This window comes from Schistocerca nitens, chromosome 9, assembly GCF_023898315.1.
Source record: "Schistocerca nitens isolate TAMUIC-IGC-003100 chromosome 9, iqSchNite1.1, whole genome shotgun sequence".
NCBI classification, from domain to species: domain Eukaryota; kingdom Metazoa; phylum Arthropoda; class Insecta; order Orthoptera; family Acrididae; genus Schistocerca; species Schistocerca nitens.
The window spans coordinates 262,676,736-262,690,992 of NC_064622.1; positions in this window are offsets into that span (position 1 = coordinate 262,676,736).

The window sequence follows — 14,257 nt, forward strand, 5'->3', positions numbered from 1 at the left end:
GAAATAAGACATTCAACTCGGCAGCTGAACTTCCCCGGATGGGACCTCCTGACCGTCACTGCCACATGATCGAAATTTTTCTTCAACACGCAAAATTTGTGACTATACGGTTGCAATCTCATTCTTGTGTTGCTTATTGATTTTTAACTGATTTTTCTTGAAATGTTTCAAGCATTGGTATTTGGCTGTGTCTGCGAAGTGCAGTGTGTAATCGCAATCTCGATCATTGTTGGTGCACAAATTTGTAATTTTTGTGGATAGTTCATCTACTTGTTCAGAGATGTTACTTATTTGTTCTTTCTATTCTTCTGATCGTAACTATAAGGTTTAGAAATTTTCTTTGGTGACATTTTCTTCTAATAATGCAAATGGTTCAAATGGCTCTGAGCACTATTGGGACTTAACATCTGAGGTCATCAGTCCCCTAGAACTTAGAACTACTTAAACCTAACCAACCTAAGGAAATCACACACATCCATGCCCGAGGTAGGATTCGAACCTGCGACCGTAGCGGTGGCGCGGTTCCAGACTGAAGCGCCTAGAACCGCTCGGCCACACGGTCGGCTTGTAATAATGCAGTCTGCTCTTTTACCTCAGTAACTATTTCGTTGAGACGACCTCGCTTTTTTTTCGCCGATATTTCTGCACGGTCGTTTTTTTTGTGTTTTTCATTTGTTCAATGTCGATTTCTAAAACTTGCAATCGGTTAGTAGTACCGTCAAACATTGGCTGAAAAATCTTTCTTTATTTCTTCCTTGAGTTCGCTTAATAAGCTTTGCATCTTTTCTTGTGTCTGTTTAGCTTTTCCCTCAACTGTTAAAACTGTGCATTATTTTGTTCTTGTGTCTGATCTGTCCGCATGTTCGTTATTGCCGCAGCTGCAAATGCTCAAGCTGTTCAAGTAGCGTCTGAAACATAAGTGTTACGTTTTGACCTGTATTCGTATTATAATAATAATGGCGTGTGACGAGGGCCTCCCGTCGGGTAGATCGCTCGCCTGGTGCAAGTCTTTCGATTTGACGCCACTTCGGCGACTTGCGCGTCGATGGGGATGAAATGATGATGATTAGGACAACACAACACCCAGTCCCTGAGCGGAGAAAATCTCCGACCCAACCGGGAATCGAACCCGGGCCCTTGGGATTGACAGTCTGTCGCGCTGATCACTTTTTTTAAATCTCATTTTGTTCGGCTTCGTTCGTTACATCTACTCGGGGCGGACGTCGTAAGACATCCGTTTTAGTTCGTTATTGATCGGTGAACTCAGTTTTTTAATCACTCAGCTACCGGGGGCGGGTGAATTCGTATTGTTTGACGTAGTGACAAGAGTCGGATCTATGGGGAACAAACGATGCAAAACCTGAATCTGTTTTTTTCAACTGCGTATCCGTATCTGTGTTATTCAGTTTGCGGTCTGGTTTGCGTTTTATAGATTGGCGACTTATCGCCTAGGAATTCTTGTTCAGTTTGCCAGCTATCACTAGTTTCGGAATTTTGTTCTGTTTCAGGTGTAGTCACATCTCCCCGATCTTGCGTAATTAGATTACGTTCCGTGTCGGTTACTGTACTGAAAAAAAAAATGGTTCAAATGGCTCTGAGCACTATGGGACTCAACTGCTGTGGTCTTAAGTCCCCTAGAACTTAGAACTACTTAAACCTAACTAACCTAAGGACAGCACACAACACCCAGCCATCACGAGGCAGAGAAAATCCCTGACCCCGCCGGGAATCGAACCCGGGATACTGTACTGATGCTGATCGGTAACTGTTCATTATAAAATGAGTTAAATGACATGCTTTCGCTGTGTTGCGTCAAGTTCTGTTGTTATACGTCACTGCGCTGAACGTGTCTGGTATTCACTGTTGTAACAAAGTGAGATTGACAACCGTTACCAAAAATTCTTAAGTTCTAACATGATATCTCGCACAAAATAAATTTCTAAAAAAAATGAAATAAATGAAAATATGACGTAACCGTTGCCTAACAGCAAAATCCAGTAGCCAGACTTTTACACGTAATGAAACTTCGCCACACGTACTGAATATTTGTCACAAATGGCTCTGAGCACTATGGGACTTAACATCTGAGGTCATCAGTCCCCTAGAACTTAGAACTACTTAAACCTAACTAACCTAAGGACATCACACAAATCCATGCCCGAGGCAAGATTCGAACCTGCGACCGTAGCAGTCGTGCGGTTCCAGACTACAGCGCCTAGAACCGCACGGCCACCGCGACCGGCAATATTTGTCACACAGCAAGTACATGAAAACATAGAAAATTTCACACGTAACGATTACACAAAAAATAACTGTAAGGCAAGAAACATGAAATTATTAGTACATAAAACATGCGCTGTACTGTGTGCTGTAGCAAAAGAAAAAAAATATATATTTGACTGCTTTTCAAAAGTGCCACCAGACAGCCCGAAGCAGTGGTAGACAAATGAAAGTTTTTGTTCTGACTCGATCGTTCGTTCGTTCATGGCCATAAAAATATTTGCCTGCTTTTTACTCAAAACTGGATGTACTGTCCTGTGTTATAAAAAGGATGAAGTGAAATTACTATTGCAAACGGCGAAACAGAGTGTCTAAGTGCATACATCTACATAAAGACAGAACTAACTGGCATTCACTGTGCAAGAAATTAAATCATGTCACTCAAAACCCCACAACCAAAATCAAACTCTGCACTGCCCAAAAAAATTGAAACACTGTAATTATGTAGCAACACTTTGAAACCCGCACTGTTCAGTTGCCCATTAAAAATCTTAATTAAAATGAAAATGCTTAAAATTTGCGCAGTGGAAACGTGGGATGAGAAACGAAAGAACCAACTAAATATGAAAAGAATCTCACCCGAAAAATTACAGCATAATCAGCAGCAACAGCACAGCATGAAGAAATCGAGACAACTAAAATATGCTAAAGAAAACTAAATTACTGAGAGAAAGATTGGGATGATTTTGTCATAACAGAGAAAACTTCTTACCTGAAATGAAAATAGTAATCCGTTCATTGTAATTCTGTATTTTAAACACTTACTTCACAACTACATAAAAAGTCACAGAAAACCAAAAACTTTCCTTTCCTTACAAAAGTCAGTGCTTTTATGATTATGCAAATTGAAATGAATTAAGGTGAAAAAACCTAAATCGAGGTGGGGAGGTGGACTGTTATGTTGCAAGAATGACTAACATTATCAGTACGCGCCAACAACAGTTGTTACTTTAAAAATATATCCATAATCCTAATCCATTCTCTCTGTTCCATAAATGATACGTCTATAAGTCCTTCCATGAGATTAATAATTCCTAACAATTTTCTTCGGCAAAATCCTCCTCCAGTATGCACTACGCTAACAGTTCTACCAGCTTACTCCATCTGCAACACTCGACTTGTCTCCGCTCTGCAACGGAGCCAAAGTACGCAAGTTCAGAGGTACTACTGTCACTGCCGTAAGTCGACTATTCCACAGGTATCACACGCAATTGCTTCGCTCTCGTAATAAGAAATTTCCACTCATTCTGAAACTATCTGCAAATAAACGTACAATCCACCTACGTATGTCCACCTTTCGATATGGAAGTTTGAGTCTGGCCGTGAAGCGTGCTTGGATATCCTAATGGTATGGCGACCGCTCGTGATAAGCGTCTTTCCATTATACAGAGTGAGCCACTAACTATTGCCACCAAGAATAACTCCAAAAGTATGATAGTAGCTGGGATAAATGTTGCATGGGACAACGGGGCCCATAGTATGACGTTGGTTTTCTGTTGCTAGGTGGGGTCGCGTAAGAGATATGAAAGTCAACTTTTTTTTTAATGGGATGCTATAGTTTGGTACTTATTTTCTGATAGCGACTATCGAGACGAATCCAATGATGTGTAACAGTAAGGTCTTTGAAGGTCAACGATGGTCACAAAGGTGGCATGAAATCCTTTTACAGAAGGTGTTCGAAGTGATGATCATTGGTTTCAGTGCAGTGCTCCAATCTTCTTATCATGGATTGAGTGGTAGTCCTTATCACTTCGGCACTCATCGAAGCACATGCTCTGACAATTCTCTCTATAATCCTGCAAATAGTAAGTATTCGCCGAATACGGCGTATCCATCTAAAGTGCCATTGACATGTAAACACCATTCGACGGTTTCGCAATATGACACTAATAGGAACGGTTAGACTAGTGTCGTCGAATCAAGCGAATCTAAATGACGTATTCCTTCGGAGAACAAGTCGATATGCTCATTATTTAAGGAGAATGCCAACGAAATTCAGTGAGAGCTAGAGACTTATGCGCTGAAAGATATTCTCAACGTACTCGCCCTACACGTCGTACATTTAGATATGAGAACAACTGGATCTTTAACGCATCGGAAAGATATCCGGCAAAGGAAAGTTACTAACGAGGAAACGGAAGTTGGTACTCTTGCCACTGTGGTTCGAGATCCTTGTGTTAGTTCGCGTCAAATCGCAAGGGAATCTGGCATGAGCCAGAGTAGTGTCGTACGTGTTCTGCATCGCCATAAATATCATCGTTACCATATCAGTCCCCACCAAGAATTAACTGGTACGGATTGTATGCATCGCATTGAATTTGAAGATGGGCTCAACTTCAGTTTCAGAGGGATGACACATTTATTAATTTGATTTTATTTACTGACGAGGCTACGTTCACGAGCCATGGAAATGTTAATTTGCATAACATGCATTATTGAGCAACTAATAATCCATGTTGGTTGCGGCAAGTTGCACGCCAAAAACTGTGGTCGGTGAATGTATGGTGTGGGATTCTGGAGGACAATATTATAGGCCCCCATTTCATCGAAGGAAATCGTAATGGTAGGAAGTACACCATATTCCTGCAAGAAACATTAGGTCTGTTATTGGAAAAATACCTTTAGGAACAAGTAACAGAAGGTGGTAGCAACGCGATGGGTGTCCGGCACATTTTTCGCTGATGGCTAGAAATGAGCTGCAGAGATAATTCCCATATCATTGGACTGGACGCAGAGGAGATGTGTCGAGGTTGGCTCGTTTGCCAGACTTGACGCGTCTGGATTTTTTCGTGTGGTGCTTCGTAAAATACATTGTTTATAAAGATGTTCCAACTACACCTGAAGATATGCGAGAGAGATTTGTTAGAGAATGTACTTCGATAAGTGCCGAAGTGATAAGGAATACCACTCAATCCATGACAAGAAAATTACAGCACTGCATTGATACCAATGGTCATCACTTCGAACACCTTCTGTAAATGGACGTTCATCCCCCCTTTGTGACCTTCGTTGAGCTTCAAAGACCTTACTGTGACACACCATTGGATTCGTCTCGATAGCCGCTATCAGAAAATAAGTACCAAATTATAGCATCCCATGAAAAAAAAGCAAAGTTGACCTTCATATCTCTGACGCGACCCCACCTAGCAACAAAAAACCAAAGTCATATTATGGCTCCCGTTGTCCCATGCAACTTTTGTCCCACAAACTTTTCAGCTCCTATCATACTTTCAGAGTTATCCTTGGTGGCAATAGATAGTGGCGCATCCTGTACAGTTGATGGTAGTCTGTATTCGCAACTACGAATACATTTCATGACGGCTGTAGTCGCCGCAGTGCCTTGCCTTCCGACACAAATGCCTGTCCGAAATTAACATTACTTACTACTTTTGAATAACAGAGCTACCACAATGTCGTTTGCTTCTTAACAGGCTGTGTGATCACCACGGATGGCAATCCATTGTCTGCAACGTGCTCTCATGCTGGCTACAAGATTGGTAATATTCCTCCTACGCATACCACACGTGCTCGATGGGTTTTAAGTCGAAGGAATGGACAGACCAATCTACTCATCGAATATCTTCTCTTCCAGGAGCTCCTGCAGCTGTGGTGTTCATCTACATTTAGCATCTACATCAACGTGATTACTCTGCTATTCACAATAAAGTGCTTGGTAGAGGGTTCAATGACCCACCTTCAAGCTGTCTCTACACCGTTCCACTCTAGAGCGGCGCGAGGGAAAAACCAGCACTTAAATTTTTCTGTGCGAGCCCTGATTTATCTTATTTTATAGTGATGATCATTTCTCCCTATGAAGGTGCGTGCCAACAGAATGTTTTCGCAATCGGAGGAGAAAACTGGCGATTTAATTTCATGAGAAGATCCCGTCGCAACGAAAAACGCCTTTGTTTTAATGATTGCCACTCCAATGCACGTATCTTGTCTGTGGCACTATCTCCCCTACTTCGCGATAATACAAAATGAGCTGCCCTTCTTTGTACTTTTTCGATGTCATCCGTCAGTCCCATCTGATGCGGACCCCACACCGCACAGCAATACTCCAGAATAGGGCGGACAAGCGTGGTGTAAGCAGTCTCTTTAGTAGACCTGTTGCACCTTCCAAGTGTTCTGCCAATGAATCGCAGTCTTTGGTTTACTCTACCCACAATACCATCTATGTGATCCTTCCAATTTAGGGTATATGTAATTGTAATCCCTAAGTATTTAGTTGAATTTACAGCCTTCAGATTTGTGTGACTTATCGCGTAATCGAAATTTAGCGGATTTCTTTTATTACTCATGCAAATAACTTCACACTTTTCTTTATTCAGTGTCACTTGCCACTTTTCGCACCATACAGATATCTTACCTAAAACATTTTGCAATTCGTTTTGGTCATCTGATTGACCTTACAAGATGGTAAATGACAGTATCATCTGCAAAACATCTAAGACAGCTACTGAGATTGTCTCCTATGTCGTTAATATAGATCAGGAACAATGGAGGGCATATAACAGTCCCTTGGGGAACGCCGGATTGTATTTCTGTTTTACTCGATGACTTTCCGTCTATTACTACGAATTCTGACCTATCTGACAGGAAATCACGAATCCAGTTGCACAACTGAGGCGATATTCCATAGGCACGCAGTTTGGTTAGAAGACGCTTGTGAGGAACGGTGTCGAAAGCCTTCTGGAAATCTAAAAATATGGAATCAATTTGACATCTCCTGTCGATAGCACTCATTACTTCATGAGTATAAAGAGGTAGTTGTGTATCGCAAGAACGATATTTTCTGAATCCGTGCTGACTACGTGTCAATAAATCATTATCTTAGAGGTACTTCACAATGTTCGAACACAGTATATATTCCAAAACCCTACCGTAAATCGACGTTAGTGATATAGGCCTGTAATTCAGCGTATTACTCCTACTTCCCTTTTAGGGTATTGGTGTGACATGAGCAATTTTCCAATCTTTAGGTACGGATCTTTCTGTGAGCGAGCGGTTGTATATAATTGATAAATATGGAGCTACTGTATCAGCATACTCCGAGAGGAACCTGACTGGTATACAATCTGGACCGGAAGCCTTGCTTTTATTACGTGATTTGAGCTGCTTTGCGACAGCGAGGATTTCTATTTCTATGTTTCTCATTTCGGCAGTTGTTCTTGATTGGAATTCAGGAATATTTACTTCGTCTTCTTTGGTGAAGAAGTTTTGGAAAATCGTGTCTAATAACTCTGCTTTAGTGGCATTGTTATCAATGACTTCACCGTTGTTGTCGCGCAGTGAAGGTATTGATTGCGTCTTGCCACTGGTGTGCTTTGCCGGCCGCTGTGACCGAGTGGTTTTAGGCGCTTCAGTCCGGAACCGCGCTGCTGCTACGGTCGCAGGTTCGAATCCTCCCTCGAGCATGGATGTGTGTGATATCCCTAGGTTAGTTAGGATTAAGTAGTTCTAAGTCTAGGGGACTGATGACCGCTGATGTTAAGTCCCATAGTGCTTGGAGCCCTTTGAACTGGTGTGCTTTATGTATGACCAGAATCTCTTTGGGTTTTCTGCCAGATACCGTCGCGCATTGTGACCCATAAAAATGAAGTCAGAGAGGAATGCAGTCGTGGAAAGACGAGCATGGGGATGGGGTACAGTGTCCCAATAACGTTGACCAGTGAGCTTACCGTCTTCAAAAATATGGAGATCAATACGCCCTTGCAACATTATGCCTCCGCACACCATAACACCTGGACATGAAAACGATCATGTTCGACAATGTACCTGTTCCCACCTCTCGCCATATGAGGGCACGTCCAGCATCTTTGAACATGATGGTTTCGGTTGGCCAGGTGTTATGGTATGTGGAGGCATAATTTTACATGGGAGCGTTGACCTCCATAATCTTCGAACACGGTACACTCACTGCTCAACGTTGTTGTGACGATGTACTCCTTCCCCATAAGGGACTTCTCAGGACTGCATTCGGCCCTGACTTCATTTTTATGGATGACACAGCGCAGGTTGTGAGGAGCTCTTGGAACGAGAGTATGTTCGGTGAATGGACTGGCTTGGCTTGCCCATTCTCCGGACTTAAGTCTCTTCGTGAACATTTGGGGTGCGCTGAGGAGACGTATTGCAGTACATCGACAGACACCAATGAGCGTCCTGCAGTTGTGAATCGTCCTGGTGGAGCAATGGAACGTCCTGCCACAAGAACTCCTTGCCAACGTCGTAGCCACCATAGGAGCAAGCTGCAGAGCATGCATTGCCGTCCCTATTAAGAACCATGTTCCGCCTTTTCTAATGTCCAGATGCCCATGATAAATCACGATGACTTCAGCGCAATTGTTGCCTTTGAATAAAAGTTTCATTTATGTTCGTCTCATTGCGTATTTATTTCAGTTATCCGCTGTATCATGCTTTAGCAGTTCTTTCGGTACACATGCAGAAACATGCGCCGTTTGTTTTTTCAGAACTCATACCTCGGGTTCTGTTGGTGATAGGTAGGACCAGATGGTTTAGATAGCCTTTGGACTCGCACAGTTCGTATGCCCAACAGAAGGATCTTCTTACTGTAACCATCCCACAGAAAAGACTAAAACTATGAATATTACACACTTCCTGCAGCTTATGCATATGGTGCAAATCGGGTGGTTCTTTTTGCCTTATATGCGGTCTATGTTGCGCTTTAAGGGACTAATGGAGGCACCATTTAGTTCATGGGCGATTACTGAAAAAACACGAAAAACATGGGTTTTCGTTACCAAAACTCAACCGAGGTTACAAAAACGGCTACGCACAGAAAATAACTATAATTTTTACAATATTTTTCTAAGATTCCGATCTCGAATAAAGTTGAAAATTTTCTTGATATATTTATCCGTTTCCGACGTACAGAGATGCGCAGTAACCTTACTTGCACACGTAAAATACGTACCTAATACCCGGTGTGGAGCGAAATGTTGATAAACTGACGTGGCACGGAGAAATAAGCTGTAAAGTGTTGTGCTGAAGCACGTGAAAAATTTTTATGCATGTAAAATCCAATCTTAGGCGTAAAATTAATTTTGTGATATTTCAATTTGACATAAGAAAAGTATCAAAATTTTACTGACCCATACATTTCTTTTGATAAGAGTGACATGCCCTGCTGTGGAAAAGACAGGAGTCAGCGGTAAAGTGCTCCTATCGAAGCACAAAAAAGGTGAATGTGGTCCTGTTTAAAAGGTTGATTGAAAAGTGGGGTACCAGCTGCCTCATTTGCCCTTCTCAGCGCCTTTAAAAAATTTCCCAAAAAATCTGCCATGCGAACATATTCGCGCTTTTTTATGCTGAGACAGAAGGACACAGTGGCAGTGGGGAAGAGACGGAAAAATAATAAATATTGGAAAATAATAGACATTGGCTGAGGTATAGAAAGAGGATGAGACGATAGCAGACTGAGAGAAAGACGGTGACACAGTGGCAGTCGGAAATAGTTTATAGAGAGAGAACAGTGCTCGGAAAAAAGCAGAAGACAGTGACAGTGGGAAGGGAATAAGGAGAAAGTGGAAGAGGGTGAGGGCCAGTAACAATGAGGGACAGAGTCTGTGGCAATGACAAGGTGGAAGAGAGAGATAGTGACAATGAGCAGAGCCAGAAGCAGTGACAAGGAATGAATGAAATAAAAGCAGTAAGAGAGAGCAAGAGGGAGACAGCGACAGTGAGAGGAGACTGTAGTATAGGACAGAACGAAGGAGACTGTGGCTGAGTGACAGGAGATAGTGACAGTTACACCTACATCTACATGATTACGCTGCAATTCACAATTAAGTGCTTGGCAGAGGGTTCGTCGAACCACCTTTAAGCTACTTCTCTACCGTTCCACACTCGAACAGAGCGCCGGAAAAACGAACGCGTTCCTTTCCGTACGAGCTCTGATTTCTCTTATTTTATTATGATGATCATTTCTCCCTGTGTAGGTGGGCGCCAACAAAATATTTTCACACTCTGAGGAGAAAGTTGGTGATAGGTCTTGCCACAGCAAAAAACGCCTTTGTTTTAGTGACAGCCACCCCAGTTCGTGTACCACAAACAACGACAATTAAGAATAGCTTAAATTGGAACGATCACATAAATAGTATTGTGGGGAAGGCAAACCAAAAAGTGCCGTTTATTGACAGAACACTTAGAAAATAAGATATGTTTACTAAGGAGACTGCTTCCACTACGCTCTTCTGGAGTATTATTGCTGTGCGGTGTGGGATCGTCATCAGATAGGATTGACGGAAGACATCGAAAATGTTAAGAGAGGGGCAGCTCGTTTTATATTATCGCGAAGTAAGTGAGAGAGTGCCACGGATATGATACACTAATTTTAGTGGCAATCATTAAAACAAAGGCGGGTTTCGTTATGGCAGAGGCTTTTCATGAAATTGCAATCGCCAATTTTCTCCCCAGAGTGTGGAAATGTTGTGTTGGCTGCAATCTACATAGAGAGAAATGATCATCATAATAAAATAAGAGAAATCATAGCTCGTACGGTAAAATTGAAGCGTTCGTTCTTCCTGCGCGCTGTGGAACGGTAGAGAAGTAGCTTCAAAGTGGTTCGATGAACCCTCTGTCAGGCGCTTAGTTGTGACTTGCAATGTAATCATGTAGATTACACAGCCACAGTCTCCTTCGTTCGGTCGTACCACTACTTCTACTACTACTACTACTACTACTACTACTACTGTCTCCCTTCACTGTCGCTGTCTCCCACTTCGTCTCTCTTACTGCTACCCTTTCATTCATTCCTTCTCACTGCTTCTATCTCTTCTCATTTTCATTATCTCTCTCTTCCACCTTGTCATTGTCATAGGTTCTGTCTCATTATTAGTGGCTCTCACCCACGTTTACTTTTACCTTCTCCTCATTGCTCTCCCACTGCCACCATCTTCATTTTTTTCCCTAGCTCTCTTCTGTATCTGTCAACTATTTTCCACTGCCAGTGCGTCCTTTTCTTTCTCTCAGTCTCCTATCGTCCACTTCTCTTTCTACACTGAAGAGCCCAAGAAACTGGTACACCTACGTAATATCGTGTATGGCTCCCACGAGCATGCAGAAGTGCCGCAACACGACGTGGCATGGACTCGACTAACGTCTGAAATACTGCTCAAGTGAATTAAGTCCATGAATCCTGCAGGGCTGCCTATAAATCCGTAAGGGTACGAGGGGATGGAGAGCTCTTTTGAACAGCACGTTGCAAGGCATCCCAGACATGCTGAATAATGTTCATGTCTGGGGACTTTGGTGGCCAGTGGAACTGTTTAAACTAAGAACAATGTTCCTGGAGCCAGTCTGTAGCAATTCTGGATGTGTGGGGTGTCGCATTGCCCTGCTGGAACTGCCCAAGTCCGCTGGAATGCACAATGAACATGAATGGATGCAGGTTATCAGACAGGATGCTTACGTACGTGTTATCTGTCAGTCATATTTAGACACATCAGGGGTCAACTATACACGCCTCACATCATTACAGAGCCTCCACCAGCTTTAACAGTCCACTCCTGACATGCAGGATCCATAGATTCATGAGGTTGTCTCCATACCCGTACATGACCATCCGCTTGCTTCAATATGCATCGAGACTCGTCCGACCAGGAATTATGTTTCCAGTGATCAACAGTCCAATGTCGGCGGTGACAGTCCCAGGCGAGGCGTAAAGCTTTGTGTCGTGCTGTCATCAAGGACACACGAGTGAGCCCTCGGCTCGAAAAGCCCATATCGATGATGTTTCGTTGAATTTTCTGATATTGCCTGTTAGATGTAGAATTGAGCAGTTTCAAACAACGACTGTAATTCGTATAAAATGGTACTGGGTGAAATGAGAGCAGAGAAATACAGCGGTACGTACCGGGTGCTGCTGGGAGCAGCTGCAGCTGACGACTGACTGACGCAGCATTTTTGATGGCCCATTATTGAAATCTGCAGAAATTTGCCGGAGGGTTACACTTCTGTCACGTTGAACGATTCTCTTCAGTCGCCGTTGGTCTCGTTCTTGCAGGTTGTTTTTCCGGCCGCAGCGATGTCGGAGATTTGATGTTTTACCGGATTCCTGAGATTCACGGTACACTCGTGAAATGGTCGTATGGGAAATTCCCCACTTCATCGCTGCCTTGGAGCTGCTGTGTCGCATCGCTCGTGCGCCGACTGTAACACCACGTTCAAATTCACTTGAATTCTGGGAACGTGCCATTGTAGCAGCAGCAACCGATCTAACAACTGTGCCAGACACTTGTTTTATATAGGCGTTGCCGACCGCATCGCCGTATTCTGCCTGTTTACGATTCTCTGTATTTTAATACGCATGCCTATACCAGTTTCTTTGACACTTCATTGTATATCGCAGCCAGTGTCTACTATTTTCCAGTATTTATTACTTTTCCACCACTCTTCCATTGGCACTGTGTCCTTGTGTGTCAGAATAAAAAAGCGCGAATGTGTTCGTATGGCAAAATTTTTGAGAAAAAGTTTAAAGGTAATGAGAAAGGCAAATGAGGCAGCTGGTAGCCCACTTTTCAGTCAGAGTCTTTTAAAACTGCAGTATTTTCGTCTTTTTTGTGCTCCGACAGGAGCATTATTCCTATGGCGTATACAGGGTGGTCCATTCATAGTGACCGGACCAAATACCTCACGAAATAAGCATCAAACGGAAAAACTACAAAGAACGAAACTCGTCTAGCTTGCAGGGGGAAACCAGATGGCGCTAAGGTTGGCACGCTAGATGGTGCTGCCATAGGTCAAACAGATATCAACTGCGTTTTTTTTTTAAATAGGAACCCCGTTTTTTTACATATTCGTGTAGTACGTAAAGAAATATGAATGTTTTAGTTGGACCACTTTTTCCGCTTTGTGAAAGATGGCGCTGTAATAGCCACAAATGTATAAGTACTGTACGTGGTATCACGTAACATTCCGCCAGTGCGGACGGTATTTGCTTCGTGATACATTACCCGTGTTAAAATGGACCGTTTACCAATTGCGGAAAAGGTCGATATCGTGTTGATGTATGGCTATTGTGATCAAAATGCCCAACTGGCGAGTGCTATGTATGCTGCTCGGTATCCTGGACGACATCATCCAAGTGTCCGGACCGTTCGCCATATAGTTACATTATTTAAGGAAGCAGGAGGTGTTCAGCCACATGTGAAACGTCAACCACGACCTGCAACAAATGATGATGCCCAAGTAGGTGTTTTAGCTGCTGTCGCGGATAATCCGCACATCAGTAGCAGACAAATTGCGCGAGAATCGGGAATCTCAAAAACGTTGGTGTTGAAAATGCTACATAAACATCGATTGCACCCGTACCATATTTCTATGCACCAGAAATTGCATGGCGACGACTTTGAACGTCGTGTACAGTTCTGCCACTGGGCACATGAGAAATTACGGGACGATGACAGATTAGTTGCACGCGTTCTATTTAGCGACGAAGCGTCATTCACCAACAGCGGTAACGTAAACCGGCATAATATGCACTATTGGGCAACGGAAAATCCACGATGGCTGCGGCAAGTGGAACATCAGCGACCTTGGCGGGTTAATGTATGGTACGGCATTATGGGAGGAAGGATAATTGGCCCCCATTTTATCGATGGCAATCTAAATGGTGCAGTGTATGCTGATTTCCTACGTAATGTTCTACCGATGTATCACTGCATGAAAGAATGGCGATGTACGTCCAACATGATGGATGTCCGGCACATAGCTCGCGAGCGGTTGAAGCGGTATTGAATAGCATATTTCATGACAGGTGGATTGGTCGTCGAAGCACCATACCATGGCCTGCACGTTCACCGGATCTGACGTCTCCGGATTTCTTTCTGTGGGGAAAGTTGAAGGATATTTCCTATCGTGATCCAACGACAACGCCTGACAACATGCGTCAGCGAATTCTCAATGCATGTGCGAACATTACGAAAGGCGAATTACTCGCTGTTGAGAGGAATGTCGT